The 16,440-nt window shown below is 43.0% G+C and overlaps 1 long non-coding RNA gene across 1 annotated transcript; it reads left to right on the forward strand.

Annotated features, from left to right (window-relative positions):
• Window positions 1–2,539: 2,539 nt before the first annotated feature.
• Window positions 2,540–15,501, forward strand: LOC129655150 (uncharacterized). The gene is made up of 3 exons (XR_008715787.1): window positions 2,540–2,711; window positions 13,964–14,022; window positions 14,431–15,501. It is a non-coding gene; the product is annotated as an uncharacterized LOC129655150 (long non-coding RNA).
• The last annotated feature ends 939 nt before the right edge of the window (window positions 15,502–16,440 follow it).

Genomic DNA, 16,440 nt, shown 5'->3' on the forward strand with positions numbered 1-16,440 from the left:
TGAAATTCATCAGAACTCTCATAGCATTAATTAAAAAGAATTTATGTTTTTTTAATAAAATGCTTCATGTTTTAGCTCCTTTATTCCTCCACGAAATGTGATTATGTGGGGGCTGAAGGGAATTCAGGTTAATATGTTGACACACTTAACAATGCAGGGTCAGGTTGCACAATACGCTTCACTGGTTTAGTTCACTACACCCCCTGACAGGGCCTAATCATCCCCTGCCCTAAAGGCAGAGGGAAAGAGAGGATTTTAATTACTGCTCTGTATGCAAGTTTGCCAGCATTAAATTGAGACATAATTAGGCCTCTGAATTTTAATAATTGTCCTAGCTAATTGGGCAGACAAGTACGTTATGCAGCATGGCGTGATTAGATAATTAGTATTTCCAAATGACAAAATTGGGCTCTTGATTACAAATTCTACATGAAGGGGGAAAAAGGTAGCAAGCAGATCTTTACAAGTCTATTAAGGGAGAGTTTAGCGATGTTGGTAATTTAAAGTCTATTAGGAAGCAACATTTCATTTTCAGAGCCTGAGGTCTGGGACAAGGGCCTCTGGCCAGCTATGGCTCCTACTTAAGGCTTCTCTCCAGGGAGCTCTGTTTTCCCTGGGGTCTGTTGCATCTACCCTACCCCTCCACCTCCATCCAAACTTGGCAGTCATCACTGACCTTGGGTAAGGTCTCTTTGGCTAGACACCAGATGGCAGGTGATAAGTCTGAAAAAGAAATCGTGGAATGCGGGGAGGGTAGAACAGAGAAAGGGTAATCTACCCAGGTCTGGTGTATCTATAGTGTCTTTCCTTTGCACAGAGCTGTCATTTCATTCTTCTCCCAGAATTCACCACTCATTTAATCATCAGCTCCATCACAACCTTTTTGGTGAGAAATCTTAAATCAAAATCTTAAATGTTTGAGGTATTCTATTAAAGCACAGTGCCTGACATGAAGTAAGTGCTTAATAAATATTAGCTCTTAAATTAATTACTTTGGAAGGTATAAGGTGGTTTGTAGAAGAAAGTTCTGGGTCTGGCTTTTTGCTATGCTGGTACTCAAATGAGGCAAGGGTCCCCAGCCCCCTTGCTTTCTGAGAGAATGATGCAGTGCCCCATTTATGCTCGGGGAGACCCAATGGTAACAGCTGCACCTACAACTCAAATACCTAACCAGACTTCTTTTCTCTCCATTCTTCAGAGGTTGGAATTGCAGACAAGTACTGCCATGCAGAAATCATGGGGGCAGTTAACTTAAAAAAAAAAAAAAATGCAGAGTAAACTATGCATCCTACCCCACCTGTGACTCACTCTCATGTCATCTTATTGCCCACAGAGGCATACTAGAAACACTTCTAGCTTCTAAATTTTTCTCACAACCATCAGTAGGCTGGGCTCTAGAGCTGTTTTTCAGGCAAGAGAACAATTAACTGGATACAAACCAGAATCCTTCTTAAAAATGATTGATAGGTGGTTGGTGGATGACACTGTGATGAAAGTTAGGGGAAACTTGGAAGTTCTGAATGTATTCATATATTCATATACATCACTGAGGATGACCAGGAAGAAAATAACAATGTCTCCATGGCTTGATCCAGTCAAGACAGCCTACCAGACCGAGTGAGAATTTCTTAAGACTTTCTCAGAACTTAGTGCCATCTCATCTTATGAATGATGGAAGCGTTCTGGCCGAGATTTCGGTTCAGAGAGCAGGGTTCTCTCCGTGGGTAATGTTTGTGTCACCCTGGCATAATCTCTACAGTACATAACACCTAAATAACAGAGAGAGGAGGGCAACACCCTGAGATTTGAGGAAAAAAAGAGACAAGTATAGAATGACGTTTTGCTAGAAATTTAGAAGGAAAGAGTAAGACATCATTTTCCAGGATGGTACTGAAAACAGGGGAAAACGGAGTGTGCGATCCTCATGCTTGAACTGCATCTCAAAGAAACCATCCCCTCTTGGGGCTTCGAGTCTCCCTGTTGCTCACAGGGACGCTGTTCCCCGGTCACAGGAGCAGCCAGAACTGGCGCTGAGCTCTCGCCCTCACTGCACTTTCCAGATGCCAGGAGGAAACATCATCCTTTGTAGGATGGTGGGAGAGGTAATTGTCAAAAGAACGTCCCCTCCCCCCATCCCTCAATGTTGGGGCTTCTTTCCCGCTCTTTTTGAAGAAGCGCGTTTATGACTGATCGCTCAACACCTTGTTGGTTCTGATTGCAGAACACACACCTTATAAATATACGATAACCATCCTGTAATAGTGTGACAATTTACTTCACAGTGCGTTTCGGGCTGCTAATTGATCGTTTCAGTCCAGGGACGATTTGGAATAAATTATAGCCATCAAAAGGATATCACAGCTCATTTTGGTGGAAGGATTTCCACGTCGCCTCGCGTTAGTCAGAGAACCGATTGCTCCCGGCGGGCAGAGAGGAGGGGAGGGAACCGGCCCGGGAAAGGAGTGGCGGGGTGGGGTGGGGGGAGCGGGACAGGGCGGGGCCTAAGGGCCCGATGGGCGGACCCTGCGGGGCGGGGCGGGGCGGGGCGATGGGCGGGGCCGCCGGCGGCTGCAGGTCCGCTGCTGGACGGTAGAGGCCTCCCTTCCGAGGCGGCGGCGCGGATGCTACCTGCTGGCGCTGGGCACCCGGGCGCGAGCCCTCGCGTCTTTCCCGGTGAAGTCCCTGCGCGGCGCGGCCCAGCCAGGCCCAGTGTGAGTATTCCCCGCGCGCTCCCCTCCCGCAGGCGGAGCGCCCGTTTATCTGAAGTGAAAGTCTCCGTCGGGCAGAGGGGCCGGGGTGCTCGCGTGACGGCATCTCACCCCCCGCTGGAGGCTTCCTGTCGGCGGGGTTCCCCGCGGGAGCGGACGCGGTAACGTGGACCGCCACTCTCTGGACTCACGGAAAGGGAGTAGCGAGGCGGGGAGGCGCCGCGGCGCCGCGGGGGGCTTTGTAGTTGGGGCCCATGGCTTCTGTAGCCCTGGTTCTCACGCCGCAGCTGGGGAGGGACGCGTGCGGAGCGTCTTGGCCGCGGAGGGAGCCTCGCCCACCAGCACCAGCAGAAGAGGGCGAGGAGGGGACTGGCGGGTCGGCGCCCGGACGTGCTGCCGAGGTCGCGAGAGCGGCGGGTCACGCGCCGTGGAAGGCGGCGAGAGCGCGGCTTGAAACTCTGCCCCGGATGCGGAGGCCACGCCGAGCCACCGGCCCTGGACCCCACTCCGTCGGATCAGCTTCTCCAGCCCGCCCCGCAGGCCGCCGCGCCCGCGTTTCCATTTCGTTTCTCGCAAAGAGTGTGCCGTCGCGTGGTGGTCATGGAGAAGGGAACTCCTATTCCTACATAGGATTCGGCTTTGAAAAAAGAGTATTTTCCTATTTCTGTCGCAGGCACTTGCCAGTCTGGCCTTCCCCTCCCCCGCCCACGAGACCTCCGGGCAACTTTCATTTTCTTCCTAAATTAGTCCGTAAGGAAGATTGTGGCCCTTTGCTCACTTGTAGCAGACTCCACCCACTACCCCCCACCCCCGAATTCGTGCGCTCCAAGTCTTTTCGTTTTTTAGTCCTCTGTCACGCTAATAAATTTTGTCAATCTAGGGCACGGATGGGTCCATGCAGGCAATTTTGACAGCAGTCATCATACCAAGCTATTATGAAGTGTGATGTCAGTTTGGAGGACGGATAATATATGTCAGTTCTTGACACGCTTATCTTACAAGGAAACATCTGAGACCATCAGTAAGAGGCATTTTAATTCACACACCAAAAATATTTTGTATTTGGTTGACATCTTTCAAAATGCTGAAAGTAGCATTTATCATTTTGTAGGTATTTATCAATGTACTCACAAAAGCCCCCATAGGAAGGAGGAGGGTTTTGTCTTGGTCCTGTTCTATCACATAAACCAAGGAACAGAGATGTTATGTGTCCTACCCAATAAATAGTCCGTATAAGCCAGTGATACAGCCGTATTTATGAGACCAAGCCGTGTATTTATTCTTATACCAAGACCATGTATTTATTCTTCTAAAACTGGAATAATGGAAAAGGGAAGAAACTGGTTATGTTTATATCTCTGTTGTGAAAGATAATTGTCTGCTAGCTTAAATAAGAAACCTTATGCTTTTAAAGCACAAGTGCTGTGTGAAATGATCCATTTATCTCAGGTATGGAAATCAGGTAAATTTTCTGTAAAACCCAGTCTTAATTATTACTTCAAAAGTATGGCTTGGGTCCTAATGAATGAATTCTGAAATCTAAAGTGATCCAAATCTAAGCAGATGCTTAGGCTTGATATTATGTAATAGTCAGCAACTTTATTTACATGGACCAGATCCCATGGGAGTTAGTTTTATAATGCACTCTGCCTGTGTTCACCCAAGATACAGTTTTCTTTTCAATTCATTAATTCAGTAACTATTCATTATACCTATAATCTGTCAGCTTCACTTTGCCATTGAACATGATCCCTATAGGCATTTAATGCATAATTGTTGAAATGTAACTGAAATGTGGAAAATATGTATGTCTTCTTCAGGCTCAAGGAATATTACTATAAAAGAGTTAAAAACCTGTGGCCTTTCATTCATATGAAAAATTGTATTGAGTATTCTCAAGTAGTAAATTAAAAGAAGAAAAATTAGAAATCAGAAAGTTTTCTCCAGTCTGTGCCCTATTCACAATACCATTTTTTTTCTCCTTAAGATTTTCAAAACAAAGTTTAAAGGACCTGCATGATTGAATGGGTTTATGATGTTCTTTTAATAATTTTAGAATATGTAACTTTTCCTTAAAAAGGCTTAATTTTTATGATGATATGCTGAACTAGCTCATGCTATGTGAGTGAAGCACTCTGTTTTTAGTTAAAATCAAAACTGCATATCCTGTTGCCCTCTAACCTGAAGTAAGAATTACCTGCAATTAAGCAAAGAAACACATGCCAAGTGTTTACACCTGTTTAAAGTTCATTTTCATTGGCTTGATAAAAATGGAAAAACATATCCAATATGTTTATCTCAATTATTTGCAGTTTCATCCCAAACAATATGAGATCCTTGAATATCAAAGATATTTTTGTGTGACATTTGTAAGATGCACCTAAAGAGTGTAAAATTTTGTTAAGTGCAATAATGAAAAATGTTAAGGATAATTTTATTCTTAACGCTAATATTGTGCTGTAGGGATGAAATTGAGTAAAAGATATGACTGTAAACTAATTCAGTCCACAGTTATCAGAACTTACACATACATTTTAGTGTCCTTATCCAACTAGTCATCTTGGAAGTCTGTCACTTACTGAAATGATGATTCCATTGTTGCCACTGTTGACACTTCATTTTGAAGCTCTTCATTTGGGCACTCTTCAGCACCCACAGCACATCTTGTTAAAAGTTTTGGAAGTGGAAAATCATAGTCCTTTAAAGCCTTTCTGTGCCCTGAAGAGTTGGGTGATCAAGTCAGTGAATATAATTGGAAGTCAAAACAATTGGAAAGACTATTAGATGTCTTTCTTGAGTAGTTTTTAAACTAGTTCTAAAGTTATTATATAAATGTAGTTTGAACATTGGTAGCACCACTGGAATAAAAGTAGCTGCCAAGGGAAAGCTCTGAGAAAACTGTCCATTTGGAGCTTACAGCATCTCTTTGATTATCAATGACTTATTAATCTAACAATCATATACATCTCTAGTACAATGGAATGTAGTATGAGTGGTAGTAACGTTAGGCACTCAGTCATGTCTGACTTTGCAATCCCACAGGCTGTAGCCTACCAGGTTTCTCTGTCCACGGGATCCTCCATCAAGAATACTGGAGTGGTTGCCATTCCCTTCTCCAGAGGATCTTCCCAACCCAAGAAGCGAACCCAGCTCTCCTGCATTGCAGGCAGATTCTTGACCATCTGAGCTACAGGGAAATCCATTGGAATGCAGTATAGAGACACCTTATTTCAGAAAGCTTTATTGTTAAGAATTTGATCTAGATTTTATAAGAGTTCAATTTTGCTGATATGATTATAGAAGCTGTTAAATTCTGGAATATGGGATTCAGTAGGAAAAATCCAAGATGGGCTAAAATCAGAATTACCCTATATACTTCTCTGGGCTTCCCAGGTGATGCTAGTGGTAAAGAACCTGCCTGCCAGTGCAGATGTAAGAGACGTGGGTTTGATCCCTGGGTTGGGAAAATCACCTGGAGTAGGAAATGGCAACCCACTCCAGTATTCCTGCCTGGAGGATCCCATGGATAGAGGAACCTGGGAGGCTATAGTCCATAGAGTTGCACAGAGTCAGACACGACTGAAGCAACTTAGCATTACACACATGCATATACTTCTCTAGATTAGGCGCCCCACATTCCTTGAAATATAGGAATCACACTCAGTTAAGAAATCAAACTTAACCTGTATTCTATTTAGTGAGCAAGGCATTTGCCACAAAAAAAAAAAAAAACCTCAGTGACCCTTCAACTGTAGGTGAAGTCTAACTTGTAGGTTGAAACATTTGTCATTTTTAAGTAGATGGTTGTGAATAGAGACCCAAAGTATGTATACACACACACACATATATAGTGGAACCACTGTATATACACAGTATACACACAGTGGAACCACTGTGTGCTGCTGTAAGCTAACAATATGCTATGTGCTGTGCAAAATACAGAATCATGAAACTCCTTACTCTAAATTTAAATTCTTAACGATAGTCAAGACCAGAAAATGGGAGATGCGGTAGAAAGACACTCAAGGAAAAGAGAGGGGGAGATAGGAAGAGATGGGTCATGGGGCTTTTGAATGATAATTAGTTGAATTCACTTAAGAGACGTGCTTTCCAAAAGCCACTGGCAAATAATTTAAAATCTGAGGAAATAATTCAAATTCAACACCAGCTGAGACTGTATGGAGAACCAAGAAAAGCAGAAAGAATGTAATTAGGTGAGTAGGAATTTTTCTAAGAATTCAGATCTAATATCTTTAGTATTATATAGAGGGCCACAGGATCATTAGTGATTAGCAGGGATCCAGACTGTAATGATCAGGAGAGATCAAGACCAGAGGACAAAGATGAAAGAGTCCTCCTGCTTAAACTGAATGTTGCAAATGCTGATGCAACTTACAGAGAGAAGGTCAACCAGCAGACAAAGAAATAGGGCAACAGTGCCAAATCGTCAAATATGTTACCCTCTTTCACCCCAGAGTTGATGGGATATGGGGATTAACCAAGCTTGAGCTGAGACAAAAAAGAAGATCCTTATTTCAACCATTTATAAGATCTGGAACTTTGAGTTTTGTCTGCTTTGATGAGTTTGGTTATTGCTTAGAAATTAGGGAAGGGGACCTGCTGGGCTCTGGATATCAGAGATATACCCAACTAAAAGGTCAGTAAACAAGGTGGAGAGATCCAGTTCTGGATTTTTTCTGGGGAAAAGACTTGTCTACTAGCAGACAAAATGGCTTCCTAAACTTTATGTTACAAGTATCAAGAAGTGTCAGGTACCCAGCAAATCCTCAGAATATTCTATAGATTTAAAGAACCATCCAGATATTTAATTTGACTCTAAATGTTAAATTTTGTATGTAGTGTTTATAGTTTCAGGATTGGGGTGGAGGACTCTTTGTATGGCCAGGTGGTTATTTTTTTACAAGTCTGGTTAGTATAGCTTGAGGCCCATCTCTTTCAGAGAGAGGTTACTGGTTTTAGAGTTGTAGAATTCACGTGGATCAAGAATATAGAAACAACAGGAAATCGCCCTGAGAATTGGGAAATACCATATTGTAGAAAGTATCCTGGACTAGGAATAGGGACTAGGTTTATCATGTACCAGTTGTGTTACTTGAGGCAGATTTTCATTTTCTCATAGGCAAAATGTATATAGTACATTTATTTCAAGGGTGGTTTTGAGCCTTATCTGAGATGAAATAAATGGAAGGTCTGGGGTTATTAAATGCTGTGTGTGTGCAAGCTTTTGTGTGTCACAACATGGGTTTTGTAGATCAAGGTAAGGGTTGTAGCTGTTGAGCTGTCCAGATATTTAAAACCAAAATGTAAGTGAAGATGGAAACCTGTCTTTGGGAATTTAGGAGAACAGACTAGTTTTCACATGAATACTAGAGAACAGTGAATCATAGTCATTATTCCCCCTTTTCTGAAATTTATAGGAAGTACCCTGTTGCCTTTGTAAGACGTTTTTGTTTGTTTGTTTTGGACCTGTTGGAAATAAAGAAACCTGTTAGCTTGCTTGATGCTGTCAAGGCCACATCTTCAGCACTGGCAGTGAAGCCGCAGTCTCCATGTGGGGAGAAGTAGCCAAGCATCTAGGCCTTGATTCTTGTACTCTCAGAAGTTCTTTTCTTAGAGAGTTTATGCATCCCTGTTGCCACCTACATGTCTTAGAAGAAAGCAAGCAAGAAACTAGATGGAGTGCCACGTATTGGTCAGCCCTGAATATTTCTTGCAATTGTTATTCTTCCACAGCAGCAGGCCATTAGAAAAGTTCTCTTTGATTTTCTCCTGTGTATTTAAAAGGTAGAAGCTTGCTTGGGACAGGGTAGTCTGCCTCGTGGGATTGCAAAGAGCTGGACGTGACTGAGCACATGTATACACATCTCAGCGACACACCAGTACAGATACACACAGTGGTGTCACTGGCTCCCACCAACCGGGGGTGGGGAGGGGGGATGGTTCCTAGAGAGAAGGGGAGAATAGAAGGGGTGGCTTGGGGTGGATACACTCACTCTTTCTTCTGTTGAGTTTCAGAGTCTACCCCACTAAAGAGGCAAACAGTGCCCTTACCTTAAGACATAGTTAGAGGGTATTTTCTGGAGGTTTACTGAGTATCCTCCACACATCGACACTTCATTAATTCACGTTGTGTGAAACAAAATGTGTTTGAGCCACTACAATGTATTGGTTAAGGAAGAGGAACATTTGACTCAGATGGCTGTGTTTGAATATCAGATCTGCTACTTCTTGCTTAGTGGCTTGGGCAAGTTTCTTAATCTCTCTGAGCCCTGAGCACCAGTTTATGTGCAAAAGGATAATAATAACAGTGTCTACTTTTTAGGATTATTGTGCATGAAGGTGCTCAACAAATGGAAGCTATATCATTAGGCTCTGGAGAGTGAGGAAGATAAAGAAATACAAGGCAAATTCCCCTCTTCAGGGAGCTTACAGTATGGTTGGAAGGGACTGCGAAAATGAAAACTGACGTAACAGTACAGGGCAGAGAATAGGAGTGCTGAGTAAAAGCTGCAGATAATGACGGGTTCAGCAGGCTGCCGAGGACTAGGATGATAGTGAAAGATTTCAAGACAGAGGTGGAAATTTCTCTCTGGGATTTGTAGGCTGGGTGGGATTCAGATATGTATACTGGAGTTGAGAAGGCGTCCCAGATGGCAAGGAGAACACACGGTACTGCAGGAGTGAGAGTATGTCACATGGAAAGTAAACCAGTTTCTAAGCCAGACAGAGAAGCGTAAGAATCCTGTCTTTGCTGAGATCTTAGTTGGACAAGTACCTTAATTTCTTTAGTCTCAGTTTCTCCAGTCCTAAAATGGGTATAATCATACTGCATTAAATTGAAGGGAACTGAGATAATGTTTGTAAGGCCTAACATGTGCTTGCCACCTCACAAGTATTCAATAAAATGAAGATAATTCATGTGTTTTCAGGGAACAACAGGGGATCTGTCTTCCTGAAGAGCTGTCTTGCTGGTGTAGGCTAGTAGTGGAAAACAAGTCAGAAAAGGCCAGTTAGTGCCTATGGGCAGGGCGGAGGGGAGGCTTAAAGGCCGACTGAAGGAGCTGGGTGGGGTTGTTATATACTGTCAGCACTCGTGAGGCTTTTGAGTGCAGTGCGGGTTTAGGAGAAATTAATCTCAAGGCACTCTGAAGGCTGTTTTGGGGGGAAGGAAGAAACTCGCACATGTGTAAAGTATTAAGGGTCTAGATTAGGATAGTGGTAAGGTTATTAGTGGCTTCCCTGATGGCTCAGTGGTAAAGAATTCGCCTACCAATGTAGGAGACTCAGGTTCAGTCTCTAGGTGGGAAAGATCCCCCTGGAGAAGAAAATGGCAACCCACTCCAGTATTCCTGCCTGGGAAATCCCATGGACAGAGGAGCCTGGCAGGCTACAGTCCATAGGGTCACAAAAGAGTCAGACATGACTTAGTGACTAAACAATAACAAAAGTTATTAGACCAGGTTGATGTGATCTCTTTAAAGTTTCTTTTGTAAAAGGAGATTAGAGTTCAGCAGTTTTCCAGAATAAAATCAGTATAGGTCCACAGCTTTGGAAAATACAACTCAATCAATATCCAGAGACTGTAGAAGGTGAGAAGTAACTTTAATGCTAAATAAACACTAGAACTTGCTTTAGCTTATGAATTAGTCTTTTTTAAAGAAACTGTCCTTTTCCTGTTAATGCACGTAAGTGTGTGCCTATCACTGGTTTTCAGTAAAACATGGTGTAGATCATGTATAATTGTTTGGAGTTTGAGGTTAGGTTTGAGTACCAAGTAGCATTGGGTTAAATGGGGAGGAGGCTGCAGCAAAGTGGTAATTTGATGACTTTATTTGGTGACAGTGTGACTTGGATGAGAAAATACTGTCTTCTCCCTGGGGTTTAGAAGTGATTTAATTAAAAACACAAACCTAGGAAATGGTTTTGGATACTAGGGAATTCATTTATGTTGTCTTTCTCACCACTCTTTTCTGTCCATAGTAGTTTTGTAATGGGAGAATATATGGTGGATAATTGTATTTCTAAAGGAAGTCACACTGATTATATGGAGCCCATTTTTAAAATGTGAGGAAATTGAAACTGTTCAGTGGTAGACCTTAAGCATTTTATGTAAGAGAGGCTGACTGGCCTCTGCTGGTTTCCGGAATTTTGCTGTAAGGGCAACCTGCTGCTCATAACTCTGGGCTATCTGGGGTGTCGCAACAGTTAGCGGTGACTATGCACTGCTTCCGTCAGGGGAGGTGCGCGTGTAAGGGACTGTGTGCAGTGGCTGGTAGGGCAAGGCAGGCCTTGTGAGGTTAGAGGCAGAGCAAGCTGTCCTGGTGTTCTGAGCAGAGGCATGGAGGGTATTTCATTTCTCATCTCCTGAGTTTACTGAAATCTGCTGTGATAGCAGGGGGTAGAGAGAAAGCATGATGCTGTAAGGTTATTAAGATGCCAACATGCAGATTATATCCGGCTCTTGACACTCCTTTTCACTCCATCCTGGAAACAGAAGGCTATATAAGAAACCTATTCCAAGAGAAGGAAGGGGAGAAAGCAAAAGACATCTTCCTACTTTTTAATGAAAGAGTTTTTGAGTATATATTAATTTTGGATTTCTGGTGTCCGTTTTACCCTAAATAGACCATCCAAAGAAGCTCCTGGCTGAAACTCTGGCTAGGGGCTTCAGATCAGGGGCAGGTGGCCTTGGGCAGGGGGTCTTCAGGGTGTTCCTGGCATTAATTTTGCTGAAAAGAGCCTCACAAGAAACCCAGTCTCCTCTCCTGCATGAGTGGCAGGCATTGGGCCTTGGAGAGGGCCTCCATGCAAATTTCAGTCTTGCCCCCTCCTCCAACCCCTCTGTCTTCTGTTCCTGCAGTGGGACCTCTCTTTCTCCCTCTTCCCTCTTTTTTCAATTAAATGAATTAATTACCAGGCATTTAACTTTTTGCCAGACTCTTTCATTATGCCTGGAGTTGTTGCTGAGCGGCAAAGGAAGTAATAACATTCGCAGTGAGGGGCAAATCCTGTTAATGAACAAATTAAAGTTCAAACAGTGATTCAAGTTCACAACCTCTCTGTGGCTCTTCTCTTTAATAAGAGTTATACATGTTACTTTCCTCGCTCTTTTCTCCCTTTTATTACTTTTTAAGCTTTTCATCAACACTGCTGGGGCATATTTGAGGCTCCCAACCTTTCAGCCCTGACAAGGACTCGAGCAGTTATAATCCCATCTTAATTTGGCAACTTTTGTAAAACACATAAAGGGCCCAGGGTCACCTTTGGTTGGCAGAGCCCTGCGTGACCCTCTAGCTTTCACCCCCGCCAGGGCTTCGTGGGCCGCTTCTCTGGATCTGGTTTTCTTTCCTCTCTTGCACTTAGAGCCTGACTCAACTTCCCACCCCGAGGCACAGCCTGCAGGTACGGCCAGTGAGTGTCCCCAGCCCTTGCCACTCTCCGTTCCCTCTGCAGTCAGCCTCTCCACGTGACAGGACAAAGGGGAGGTGGTGAGGAGGGGGAGGAGCCTCTGGACGAAAAGCTGAGAACCTCTACAGAGAAAGGAGTTTGGGGTAGGAAGGATGCCTGACCCCCTCCCCACCACCACTGTCACCAAACGCTGCGCCTGGCTGAAGGGACCTTGCCTGAAATGATGCAGGAAGGCCCCAGGCCCCTTGCCCTTTGACGGATTGGCCAGGGCCTGACAGGAAGCGGGAAGGAGCTGGGGAGGCATACTTCTTCCCGCTCTGTTTTTCCAAAATGTGAATTTCGTGGGGGTCTTCTCCACAACCATGCTTGGCTTCTCACCACCATCCCCTGAGCGTAGCTTGATATAATCACCATGACAACTGCAATCTAGGAGCATACACATAATAGAGATGAAATAGACAAAAGATTAGCATGCCATGAAAAGTACAATAAGTTTCTTATTTAGCATTTAGATAACTATCTTTCCTTCGGAGCAAGCTTCAAAGTTGAAGCCAGTTTAGACCAAGAGGATTAATTCTTTCTCCCACATGCTTCATTGAATCTCTCATTACCAAACTTTGTCTGTATTGATGTAAGATTTGATTGAAGATTAGAGCATTTAGCAAATCTTGCTTTTCTGCATGTATCAGGTCCTTTCAAGCAGGGATCGCAGTGCCCAGTGGTCAATACCCTTACTTTTATCCAGTGTCTGCTTCATTTAAACTTAATCAACTCCATCAATGAACTGGAACAGGGAAACGTCCCTGCGGTAAGAATGTTGTGCTTTTGTGGGATAATTCTTTGCTCTTTCCCGATCCGTTGGCGTTAAACCTAAAATTGCACTATGATGAACTTTTTTTTTTTAATCAATATGATAATGACAATTGGGCCTGGATGCTCTGGTAGGACTTAGAGTAGACCAGGATCTGGCCTCCATTACTAAAACAACTTCTGGTCCTGCTATAGTCTTCCACCTTTTGTGTGGCTTTAATATCTTTTCTTCCCTGACATTGAATATTGCTCAAGCTGGAAAATGATGCATCTTTGTAGAGAAGGCTTATATGTCACAGCCAGAAAGTGAAGCAGACCGATTGGTTGTGTGAATTATCTGACTTGCTGCAGTGAATTATTTGCACTGTTTCCCTACCTAGTCAACAAGTTCCTGAGGTATAGTAGAGATCAATCAAAACTGACAGCCCGCGTGTGAAGGCTTTACTGTGTAAATCTGGCGCACTCATCCTGGCCATGCCGGCCCTGGCATCTGTATATCATTTTTATACTGCTACCAGTAGAGCAATTTCAAAAGTATTTGCAAGGAAAATGCGTGTCCCCATCTGTTCCTGGAAGCATAAATGTGCCACCTTCAGAGGGTTTTCACGGGTAATCATATCTTTAATGATCAACAGACTAGTGATATATACTTTTCCATAAAATGGGGTTTTCTTCACTTTATTGTGATTGGCTAGAATAAATAGCTTTTCCATATGTTAGAGAGATAAAATATAAGATTAGCAGAGGTCGTTTGTTGGATAGTAAACAAAAGAAACAATTCATTCCAAATAATCTTTGAAAAGAAGCAATGACAAAGTTAAGTTGCAATAACAGAGCATCTGGGGCCCCACATCAGAAAACAGACCTTGTTCCTCCTTGGAAAAGGAGCCGTTTAAGAGCAGAAACTCAGAGTCTTCTAGAGGACTCTGGTGGCTTATTCTCAGAGGCAGGGAGGGAAGGATCAGGGTAAGGAGGAGAGGCTAGACTAATACTTACTTGTTTATTTCTGTTTTAAGGTTGTATCTCCTTTCCCTTACCTGCTATTTGCCTGCCCTCACTGAAGCAAGCGCCCTGGGTAAGTTGGTGGGTGATGTGTTTAGAAAGCAGGAAAGTGCCACCCTGCTGAATTTCTCTTCAGGCCTACAGGGGATGAGGATTGTTCGTGCACTTGAACAGTTGGCTTCCTTCTTGGGAGATTCTCTTCTCCCATAGAAAAGGGTGACCTTGGAAAGTGGGCAGATTGCTGGCCTTTGAAATTCCAAAGCCATGCAGAAGACACCTCAAGATTGCCAAAACCGACAGAAATGCTCCTCCCCTGCCTCCCCCGCCCCCAAGTGTTCTTAGTAATCAATCCCACCTGTATAGGTTACAGTCTGAAGATACAATCAGGCCCTAACCACTATCTCGCCTACTCACATACATACATTCATACAGAGCCCATGAGCACTGCCCCACCCCCAACCTTTTTTTTTTTTTTCCCCAGATGAAGATACTCCTAGTCTTTGGCAAAATTTGGAAGCGTTTCCTCCAGCTCTCTGTCCAGAAGTTGCAACTGCCTGCTCAGGAATCTAATTCTTGTTTCCAGAATTCAGAGAGAACCTCCTATTTTGTGAAAGACTGATGTTAGTTGCAGGATACCTGAATCTAAATGATGTCTATGTCTTCAGCCTTTGAGCTCTCTAGAAAATAGGTGTAGAGCTATTGAGACCTGTTTTCTATAAGTCAAGTATTGAGAATGAGAAGTTGAGGTGGAGGGGATGTTCTCTCTATACATTGAGACCAGGACCAGTTAGCACATTAATCTTAAACTGGTTCTTTACTCTTTACAGCTATGTATTGTTACTGACCTTTTTGCCCTGGGGATAATGGGAGAAAAGCTGTCTTTTCTGTATATCTTACCCCTTATCTCATGTTCCATAGAAATTTTTGCTCTCTGCAAATGCCTGCTTCTCTCACTGCAGCAGTAGTGTGTGGGTATTAGTTTCAAAGTGGGAAATGTTGTTTTCAGGCTGATCCCAAGGAGAAAATCTCTCTTAGCATCTTAAATCCAACCTGTGTTAATTTCCTCATCCCAGTGAGGTTTGGGAACAAATGACAGGACAATAGAAAAACAGCTTACCCCAAACCTATGACCAAAGAAAATGGAAAATCCACTGTCAAAAGGTTTTCTTCTCAAGTTTCTCCTTAATTTTAGAAACAGAGTCTTACAGGCTGTGTTGCATGTAGACAGTCATAGGCTATATAAAAGATCTACAAATTGATCACACTTTGCCTGCTTTGAAATCAGATTTACTATAGTATTGTGATTAAGATTAAAAGGGAAGTTACATGTGTGGTTTCCACATTGCATGTGATACACTGCAGATCCTCCGTGAAAATGCTTGCCACAAGGAAATCCTGGCACGAATAGTATATGAGGCATATTTTACACTCAGTTTAGAAAATTGTACTTCCTGATTTCTGGGAGTTTGAAACTCATTTTGCATTGAATTTCTAGGTTTTCATAAAATGAAGTAATAAACCTCACCAACTGATTTTCTGTGGAAGAAATAAATGTGATGTTTGCTCCTTCTCTTGTCCAGGAGGACACAGCTGTCACTACTACAGTTGGGCTATTTCCCACTCCATGCTTGTGTACCCAGGAGTCCTGTCTAACCCATAAGACTCTGCCAGGAACACTGCCATCCACCCCAGAGTAGAAGACATCTGCAGGGGCTCATGTTGGTTGAGGCTCTGAGTCATAGAACTGCAGGCATCTAGAGTTTTCCTAAACCTGGATTGGAAAGCCATTTGCAGCATATAGTCCTGTGCTGCTTCAAAGCCACAGACCTTGTACACATGCACATCTGTAGCAGAGGTGGAAGTCTTGGCAACTATTGAACAAAGATTTTTAAATTTAAAAACAAACATACCGTGTTCGGGGTGAAAATTACCCACACTCACAGTGCTGTCTCTTTCCTGCCACAGTCTCACTGCCACCAGGCAGCCTCCTCAGTCTGGTGTTTCACAGAAAATATACTTAATTACAGATGAGCTACTGGGTGCCTGTATGTAACAATCTTTTTTGTTAATCAGTTTTATGAAAACAAGCTCTCCCAACTTAAAAGAAAATATTGAACCTGAAACTTCCAGATTCTGCCTCATGATTTTAAAAATGCTCAAGTGTATAATAGTAATTGTTTTTTTAGATGCACCTTAACAACGCAGAGATGGGCAGGCAGTATGGTATTTTGGAAAGAAATTCAGTTTTTTAGAATAAGTCATTTCTTAAATGACTTAAGACAAAATGAACTTTCAAAATTTTGATTAACAATCCTTAAGTTTAAATTACCAATAAAATACCACCTGAATCTTAAAAATGCCAAGGTATGTAAAGTTATGAGAAAATGAAATTTGGGGAGGAAACTGAAGTTTTTTGTCTTACTTCACTCTAAACAGCATTGTGGTAATGCTTTTATTGGGGATTTTCATCTTCTTCAGAAGGAAATAGCAG

Source organism: Bubalus kerabau, chromosome 6 (assembly GCF_029407905.1).
Source record: "Bubalus kerabau isolate K-KA32 ecotype Philippines breed swamp buffalo chromosome 6, PCC_UOA_SB_1v2, whole genome shotgun sequence".
Taxonomy (NCBI): Eukaryota; Metazoa; Chordata; class Mammalia; order Artiodactyla; family Bovidae; genus Bubalus; species Bubalus kerabau.